This window comes from Pungitius pungitius, chromosome 7, assembly GCF_949316345.1.
Source record: "Pungitius pungitius chromosome 7, fPunPun2.1, whole genome shotgun sequence".
NCBI lineage: Eukaryota > Metazoa > Chordata > Actinopteri > Perciformes > Gasterosteidae > Pungitius > Pungitius pungitius.
Genome location: NC_084906.1, coordinates 15,151 through 25,538, shown reverse-complemented (window position 1 = coordinate 25,538; position 10,388 = coordinate 15,151).

Below are 10,388 nucleotides of genomic sequence, written 5' to 3'. Positions count from 1 at the left end.
GCAGGAATACATTTCAAAGTTTAATATAGTCCATATTTGTGGATTGCAGGTGAGTCCTAGTGGTTGTGGTTAGGATTCCATGTTCATGGATTGCAGGTGAATCAGAGTGGTTAAGGTTAGGGACAGGAACGGCGGCGACTGTGCAGACGTCCAGTAAAGCCAGGACCAAAACCGGCGAGGCACTGGCTGGTTAGGGGTAAAGGAGGTTGTGACAGTGTTACTGTAAAAACAGCACACTGTCTAATGCACGGTCCATCAAACCAGAATCAGTCCAGCAGTCCCGAACATCCAGACAGACACCTGTTGTCCTCCGTCTCCGGCCTCCAGCTCTTCTCGTTGTTTATTGTTCATAAATTAAATCCAATATTGTCAATAAAGCAGAAGCCATCACCTCCATCAGCAGCCGTGTTGCAGCTTGGCTGGGGTTGCACCTCGCGGTCTCTGGCTCCCTCTGCTGGTCACCTCGCGTCCTCTCTCCCGTAGCAGCCCCGTTTTGATGTTCTAATTCCATCTTTTCACCTCGTGCCGCGTCTGCATTCGCCTCATGTCGTGCGTGGTTCGCCTCAGTGTCTCTGGACTCACTAGCGGTTCGTGCTAGGATAGCCTCAGTAAGCCTACAGGCCCGCTTAGCATGTTCATTTAACTTTTGCATAACTTAGCTTTTAGCAAAAAAAACGGAGAAAAAGTTGTTCTTTGCCGTTTATTTTTCTTGAGTCAGACAAAACATGAGAATCATCTTACTGTACATCCAACGTTTCGACCAGGTTTCGGTCTTCTTCAGGGACAATAAACAGCAATAATCGGCTACATTGTGGAGCGCAGGGCCGGGAGCTGTTGCTCCTCCAGCGGCCAGGAGAAAAAGGACGGAGAAGCAAGATGGCGTCGACCAGTAGCCGGGGATATGACCACTTCCGGGCCTACTTCCGGTATTGTAATGAAATCGGTACTTTACCCTTTAATATTGTCTTCTAACATTGAATCATCTCTCTTGGCGTTATCAATAAAGTGCATTATATTAAAACAATTGCATTCAGTATTGTACACACAGATGAAAAATAACAAAGTCCATGTTTGTGGATTGCAAGTGAGTCCTAGTGGTTATGTTTAGGAGTATATTACCCATTAATTTTGCCTTCAAACCTCAAGTCATCTCTATTGGTGTTATCAATACAGCGCATTATAATAATCATACATTTGTCATACCTTCACCAGAGTTGCAAATATTCTTAGGATCCAAATTGTGCTTCACTGCGAGCTATGTCCTGTATATAATAGTGCATAACATTCTGGGAGTCAACTTTGTCTGTTACATAATTGCATTCAGTATTGTACACACAGATGAAGAATCCTATAAGCAGGAATACATTTCAAAGTTTAATATAGTCCATATTTGTGGATTGCAGGTGAGTCCTAGTGGTTGTGGTTAGGATTCCATGTTCATGGATTGCAGGTGAATCAGAGTGGTTAAGGTTAGGGACAGGAACGGCGGCGACTGTGCAGACGTCCAGTAAAGCCAGGACCAAAACCGGCGAGGCACTGGCTGGTTAGGGGTAAAGGAGGTTGTGACAGTGTTACTGTAAAAACAGCACACTGTCTAATGCACGGTCCATCAAACCAGAATCAGTCCAGCAGTCCCGAACATCCAGACAGACACCTGTTGTCCTCCGTCTCCGGCCTCCAGCTCTTCTCGTTGTTTATTGTTCATAAATTAAATCCAATATTGTCAATAAAGCAGAAGCCATCACCTCCATCAGCAGCCGTGTTGCAGCTTGGCTGGGGTTGCACCTCGCGGTCTCTGGCTCCCTCTGCTGGTCACCTCGCGTCCTCTCTCCCGTAGCAGCCCCGTTTTGATGTTCTAATTCCATCTTTTCACCTCGTGCCGCGTCTGCATTCGCCTCATGTCGTGCGTGGTTCGCCTCAGTGTCTCTGGACTCACTAGCGGTTCGTGCTAGGATAGCCTCAGTAAGCCTACAGGCCCGCTTAGCATGTTCATTTAACTTTTGCATAACTTAGCTTTTAGCAAAAAAAACGGAGAAAAAGTTGTTCTTTGCCGTTTATTTTTCTTGAGTCAGACAAAACATGAGAATCATCTTACTGTACATCCAACGTTTCGACCAGGTTTCGGTCTTCTTCAGGGACAATAAACAGCAATAATCGGCTACATTGTGGAGCGCAGGGCCGGGAGCTGTTGCTCCTCCAGCGGCCAGGAGAAAAAGGACGGAGAAGCAAGATGGCGTCGACCAGTAGCCGGGGATATGACCACTTCCGGGCCTACTTCCGGTATTGTAATGAAATCGGTACTTTACCCTTTAATATTGTCTTCTAACATTGAATCATCTCTCTTGGCGTTATCAATAAAGTGCATTATATTAAAACAATTGCATTCAGTATTGTACACACAGATGAAAAATAACAAAGTCCATGTTTGTGGATTGCAAGTGAGTCCTAGTGGTTATGTTTAGGAGTATATTACCCATTAATTTTGCCTTCAAACCTCAAGTCATCTCTATTGGTGTTATCAATACAGCGCATTATAATAATCATACATTTGTCATACCTTCACCAGAGTTGCAAATATTCTTAGGATCCAAATTGTGCTTCACTGCGAGCTATGTCCTGTATATAATAGTGCATAACATTCTGGGAGTCAACTTTGTCTGTTACATAATTGCATTCAGTATTGTACACACAGATGAAGAATCCTATAAGCAGGAATACATTTCAAAGTTTAATATAGTCCATATTTGTGGATTGCAGGTGAGTCCTAGTGGTTGTGGTTAGGATTCCATGTTCATGGATTGCAGGTGAATCAGAGTGGTTAAGGTTAGGGACAGGAACGGCGGCGACTGTGCAGACGTCCAGTAAAGCCAGGACCAAAACCGGCGAGGCACTGGCTGGTTAGGGGTAAAGGAGGTTGTGACAGTGTTACTGTAAAAACAGCACACTGTCTAATGCACGGTCCATCAAACCAGAATCAGTCCAGCAGTCCCGAACATCCAGACAGACACCTGTTGTCCTCCGTCTCCGGCCTCCAGCTCTTCTCGTTGTTTATTGTTCATAAATTAAATCCAATATTGTCAATAAAGCAGAAGCCATCACCTCCATCAGCAGCCGTGTTGCAGCTTGGCTGGGGTTGCACCTCGCGGTCTCTGGCTCCCTCTGCTGGTCACCTCGCGTCCTCTCTCCCGTAGCAGCCCCGTTTTGATGTTCTAATTCCATCTTTTCACCTCGTGCCGCGTCTGCATTCGCCTCATGTCGTGCGTGGTTCGCCTCAGTGTCTCTGGACTCACTAGCGGTTCGTGCTAGGATAGCCTCAGTAAGCCTACAGGCCCGCTTAGCATGTTCATTTAACTTTTGCATAACTTAGCTTTTAGCAAAAAAAACGGAGAAAAAGTTGTTCTTTGCCGTTTATTTTTCTTGAGTCAGACAAAACATGAGAATCATCTTACTGTACATCCAACGTTTCGACCAGGTTTCGGTCTTCTTCAGGGACAATAAACAGCAATAATCGGCTACATTGTGGAGCGCAGGGCCGGGAGCTGTTGCTCCTCCAGCGGCCAGGAGAAAAAGGACGGAGAAGCAAGATGGCGTCGACCAGTAGCCGGGGATATGACCACTTCCGGGCCTACTTCCGGTATTGTAATGAAATCGGTACTTTACCCTTTAATATTGTCTTCTAACATTGAATCATCTCTCTTGGCGTTATCAATAAAGTGCATTATATTAAAACAATTGCATTCAGTATTGTACACACAGATGAAAAATAACAAAGTCCATGTTTGTGGATTGCAAGTGAGTCCTAGTGGTTATGTTTAGGAGTATATTACCCATTAATTTTGCCTTCAAACCTCAAGTCATCTCTATTGGTGTTATCAATACAGCGCATTATAATAATCATACATTTGTCATACCTTCACCAGAGTTGCAAATATTCTTAGGATCCAAATTGTGCTTCACTGCGAGCTATGTCCTGTATATAATAGTGCATAACATTCTGGGAGTCAACTTTGTCTGTTACATAATTGCATTCAGTATTGTACACACAGATGAAGAATCCTATAAGCAGGAATACATTTCAAAGTTTAATATAGTCCATATTTGTGGATTGCAGGTGAGTCCTAGTGGTTGTGGTTAGGATTCCATGTTCATGGATTGCAGGTGAATCAGAGTGGTTAAGGTTAGGGACAGGAACGGCGGCGACTGTGCAGACGTCCAGTAAAGCCAGGACCAAAACCGGCGAGGCACTGGCTGGTTAGGGGTAAAGGAGGTTGTGACAGTGTTACTGTAAAAACAGCACACTGTCTAATGCACGGTCCATCAAACCAGAATCAGTCCAGCAGTCCCGAACATCCAGACAGACACCTGTTGTCCTCCGTCTCCGGCCTCCAGCTCTTCTCGTTGTTTATTGTTCATAAATTAAATCCAATATTGTCAATAAAGCAGAAGCCATCACCTCCATCAGCAGCCGTGTTGCAGCTTGGCTGGGGTTGCACCTCGCGGTCTCTGGCTCCCTCTGCTGGTCACCTCGCGTCCTCTCTCCCGTAGCAGCCCCGTTTTGATGTTCTAATTCCATCTTTTCACCTCGTGCCGCGTCTGCATTCGCCTCATGTCGTGCGTGGTTCGCCTCAGTGTCTCTGGACTCACTAGCGGTTCGTGCTAGGATAGCCTCAGTAAGCCTACAGGCCCGCTTAGCATGTTCATTTAACTTTTGCATAACTTAGCTTTTAGCAAAAAAAACGGAGAAAAAGTTGTTCTTTGCCGTTTATTTTTCTTGAGTCAGACAAAACATGAGAATCATCTTACTGTACATCCAACGTTTCGACCAGGTTTCGGTCTTCTTCAGGGACAATAAACAGCAATAATCGGCTACATTGTGGAGCGCAGGGCCGGGAGCTGTTGCTCCTCCAGCGGCCAGGAGAAAAAGGACGGAGAAGCAAGATGGCGTCGACCAGTAGCCGGGGATATGACCACTTCCGGGCCTACTTCCGGTATTGTAATGAAATCGGTACTTTACCCTTTAATATTGTCTTCTAACATTGAATCATCTCTCTTGGCGTTATCAATAAAGTGCATTATATTAAAACAATTGCATTCAGTATTGTACACACAGATGAAAAATAACAAAGTCCATGTTTGTGGATTGCAAGTGAGTCCTAGTGGTTATGTTTAGGAGTATATTACCCATTAATTTTGCCTTCAAACCTCAAGTCATCTCTATTGGTGTTATCAATACAGCGCATTATAATAATCATACATTTGTCATACCTTCACCAGAGTTGCAAATATTCTTAGGATCCAAATTGTGCTTCACTGCGAGCTATGTCCTGTATATAATAGTGCATAACATTCTGGGAGTCAACTTTGTCTGTTACATAATTGCATTCAGTATTGTACACACAGATGAAGAATCCTATAAGCAGGAATACATTTCAAAGTTTAATATAGTCCATATTTGTGGATTGCAGGTGAGTCCTAGTGGTTGTGGTTAGGATTCCATGTTCATGGATTGCAGGTGAATCAGAGTGGTTAAGGTTAGGGACAGGAACGGCGGCGACTGTGCAGACGTCCAGTAAAGCCAGGACCAAAACCGGCGAGGCACTGGCTGGTTAGGGGTAAAGGAGGTTGTGACAGTGTTACTGTAAAAACAGCACACTGTCTAATGCACGGTCCATCAAACCAGAATCAGTCCAGCAGTCCCGAACATCCAGACAGACACCTGTTGTCCTCCGTCTCCGGCCTCCAGCTCTTCTCGTTGTTTATTGTTCATAAATTAAATCCAATATTGTCAATAAAGCAGAAGCCATCACCTCCATCAGCAGCCGTGTTGCAGCTTGGCTGGGGTTGCACCTCGCGGTCTCTGGCTCCCTCTGCTGGTCACCTCGCGTCCTCTCTCCCGTAGCAGCCCCGTTTTGATGTTCTAATTCCATCTTTTCACCTCGTGCCGCGTCTGCATTCGCCTCATGTCGTGCGTGGTTCGCCTCAGTGTCTCTGGACTCACTAGCGGTTCGTGCTAGGATAGCCTCAGTAAGCCTACAGGCCCGCTTAGCATGTTCATTTAACTTTTGCATAACTTAGCTTTTAGCAAAAAAAACGGAGAAAAAGTTGTTCTTTGCCGTTTATTTTTCTTGAGTCAGACAAAACATGAGAATCATCTTACTGTACATCCAACGTTTCGACCAGGTTTCGGTCTTCTTCAGGGACAATAAACAGCAATAATCGGCTACATTGTGGAGCGCAGGGCCGGGAGCTGTTGCTCCTCCAGCGGCCAGGAGAAAAAGGACGGAGAAGCAAGATGGCGTCGACCAGTAGCCGGGGATATGACCACTTCCGGGCCTACTTCCGGTATTGTAATGAAATCGGTACTTTACCCTTTAATATTGTCTTCTAACATTGAATCATCTCTCTTGGCGTTATCAATAAAGTGCATTATATTAAAACAATTGCATTCAGTATTGTACACACAGATGAAAAATAACAAAGTCCATGTTTGTGGATTGCAAGTGAGTCCTAGTGGTTATGTTTAGGAGTATATTACCCATTAATTTTGCCTTCAAACCTCAAGTCATCTCTATTGGTGTTATCAATACAGCGCATTATAATAATCATACATTTGTCATACCTTCACCAGAGTTGCAAATATTCTTAGGATCCAAATTGTGCTTCACTGCGAGCTATGTCCTGTATATAATAGTGCATAACATTCTGGGAGTCAACTTTGTCTGTTACATAATTGCATTCAGTATTGTACACACAGATGAAGAATCCTATAAGCAGGAATACATTTCAAAGTTTAATATAGTCCATATTTGTGGATTGCAGGTGAGTCCTAGTGGTTGTGGTTAGGATTCCATGTTCATGGATTGCAGGTGAATCAGAGTGGTTAAGGTTAGGGACAGGAACGGCGGCGACTGTGCAGACGTCCAGTAAAGCCAGGACCAAAACCGGCGAGGCACTGGCTGGTTAGGGGTAAAGGAGGTTGTGACAGTGTTACTGTAAAAACAGCACACTGTCTAATGCACGGTCCATCAAACCAGAATCAGTCCAGCAGTCCCGAACATCCAGACAGACACCTGTTGTCCTCCGTCTCCGGCCTCCAGCTCTTCTCGTTGTTTATTGTTCATAAATTAAATCCAATATTGTCAATAAAGCAGAAGCCATCACCTCCATCAGCAGCCGTGTTGCAGCTTGGCTGGGGTTGCACCTCGCGGTCTCTGGCTCCCTCTGCTGGTCACCTCGCGTCCTCTCTCCCGTAGCAGCCCCGTTTTGATGTTCTAATTCCATCTTTTCACCTCGTGCCGCGTCTGCATTCGCCTCATGTCGTGCGTGGTTCGCCTCAGTGTCTCTGGACTCACTAGCGGTTCGTGCTAGGATAGCCTCAGTAAGCCTACAGGCCCGCTTAGCATGTTCATTTAACTTTTGCATAACTTAGCTTTTAGCAAAAAAAACGGAGAAAAAGTTGTTCTTTGCCGTTTATTTTTCTTGAGTCAGACAAAACATGAGAATCATCTTACTGTACATCCAACGTTTCGACCAGGTTTCGGTCTTCTTCAGGGACAATAAACAGCAATAATCGGCTACATTGTGGAGCGCAGGGCCGGGAGCTGTTGCTCCTCCAGCGGCCAGGAGAAAAAGGACGGAGAAGCAAGATGGCGTCGACCAGTAGCCGGGGATATGACCACTTCCGGGCCTACTTCCGGTATTGTAATGAAATCGGTACTTTACCCTTTAATATTGTCTTCTAACATTGAATCATCTCTCTTGGCGTTATCAATAAAGTGCATTATATTAAAACAATTGCATTCAGTATTGTACACACAGATGAAAAATAACAAAGTCCATGTTTGTGGATTGCAAGTGAGTCCTAGTGGTTATGTTTAGGAGTATATTACCCATTAATTTTGCCTTCAAACCTCAAGTCATCTCTATTGGTGTTATCAATACAGCGCATTATAATAATCATACATTTGTCATACCTTCACCAGAGTTGCAAATATTCTTAGGATCCAAATTGTGCTTCACTGCGAGCTATGTCCTGTATATAATAGTGCATAACATTCTGGGAGTCAACTTTGTCTGTTACATAATTGCATTCAGTATTGTACACACAGATGAAGAATCCTATAAGCAGGAATACATTTCAAAGTTTAATATAGTCCATATTTGTGGATTGCAGGTGAGTCCTAGTGGTTGTGGTTAGGATTCCATGTTCATGGATTGCAGGTGAATCAGAGTGGTTAAGGTTAGGGACAGGAACGGCGGCGACTGTGCAGACGTCCAGTAAAGCCAGGACCAAAACCGGCGAGGCACTGGCTGGTTAGGGGTAAAGGAGGTTGTGACAGTGTTACTGTAAAAACAGCACACTGTCTAATGCACGGTCCATCAAACCAGAATCAGTCCAGCAGTCCCGAACATCCAGACAGACACCTGTTGTCCTCCGTCTCCGGCCTCCAGCTCTTCTCGTTGTTTATTGTTCATAAATTAAATCCAATATTGTCAATAAAGCAGAAGCCATCACCTCCATCAGCAGCCGTGTTGCAGCTTGGCTGGGGTTGCACCTCGCGGTCTCTGGCTCCCTCTGCTGGTCACCTCGCGTCCTCTCTCCCGTAGCAGCCCCGTTTTGATGTTCTAATTCCATCTTTTCACCTCGTGCCGCGTCTGCATTCGCCTCATGTCGTGCGTGGTTCGCCTCAGTGTCTCTGGACTCACTAGCGGTTCGTGCTAGGATAGCCTCAGTAAGCCTACAGGCCCGCTTAGCATGTTCATTTAACTTTTGCATAACTTAGCTTTTAGCAAAAAAAACGGAGAAAAAGTTGTTCTTTGCCGTTTATTTTTCTTGAGTCAGACAAAACATGAGAATCATCTTACTGTACATCCAACGTTTCGACCAGGTTTCGGTCTTCTTCAGGGACAATAAACAGCAATAATCGGCTACATTGTGGAGCGCAGGGCCGGGAGCTGTTGCTCCTCCAGCGGCCAGGAGAAAAAGGACGGAGAAGCAAGATGGCGTCGACCAGTAGCCGGGGATATGACCACTTCCGGGCCTACTTCCGGTATTGTAATGAAATCGGTACTTTACCCTTTAATATTGTCTTCTAACATTGAATCATCTCTCTTGGCGTTATCAATAAAGTGCATTATATTAAAACAATTGCATTCAGTATTGTACACACAGATGAAAAATAACAAAGTCCATGTTTGTGGATTGCAAGTGAGTCCTAGTGGTTATGTTTAGGAGTATATTACCCATTAATTTTGCCTTCAAACCTCAAGTCATCTCTATTGGTGTTATCAATACAGCGCATTATAATAATCATACATTTGTCATACCTTCACCAGAGTTGCAAATATTCTTAGGATCCAAATTGTGCTTCACTGCGAGCTATGTCCTGTATATAATAGTGCATAACATTCTGGGAGTCAACTTTGTCTGTTACATAATTGCATTCAGTATTGTACACACAGATGAAGAATCCTATAAGCAGGAATACATTTCAAAGTTTAATATAGTCCATATTTGTGGATTGCAGGTGAGTCCTAGTGGTTGTGGTTAGGATTCCATGTTCATGGATTGCAGGTGAATCAGAGTGGTTAAGGTTAGGGACAGGAACGGCGGCGACTGTGCAGACGTCCAGTAAAGCCAGGACCAAAACCGGCGAGGCACTGGCTGGTTAGGGGTAAAGGAGGTTGTGACAGTGTTACTGTAAAAACAGCACACTGTCTAATGCACGGTCCATCAAACCAGAATCAGTCCAGCAGTCCCGAACATCCAGACAGACACCTGTTGTCCTCCGTCTCCGGCCTCCAGCTCTTCTCGTTGTTTATTGTTCATAAATTAAATCCAATATTGTCAATAAAGCAGAAGCCATCACCTCCATCAGCAGCCGTGTTGCAGCTTGGCTGGGGTTGCACCTCGCGGTCTCTGGCTCCCTCTGCTGGTCACCTCGCGTCCTCTCTCCCGTAGCAGCCCCGTTTTGATGTTCTAATTCCATCTTTTCACCTCGTGCCGCGTCTGCATTCGCCTCATGTCGTGCGTGGTTCGCCTCAGTGTCTCTGGACTCACTAGCGGTTCGTGCTAGGATAGCCTCAGTAAGCCTACAGGCCCGCTTAGCATGTTCATTTAACTTTTGCATAACTTAGCTTTTAGCAAAAAAAACGGAGAAAAAGTTGTTCTTTGCCGTTTATTTTTCTTGAGTCAGACAAAACATGAGAATCATCTTACTGTACATCCAACGTTTCGACCAGGTTTCGGTCTTCTTCAGGGACAATAAACAGCAATAATCGGCTACATTGTGGAGCGCAGGGCCGGGAGCTGTTGCTCCTCCAGCGGCCAGGAGAAAAAGGACGGAGAAGCAAGATGGCGTCGACCAGTAGCCGGGGATATGACCACT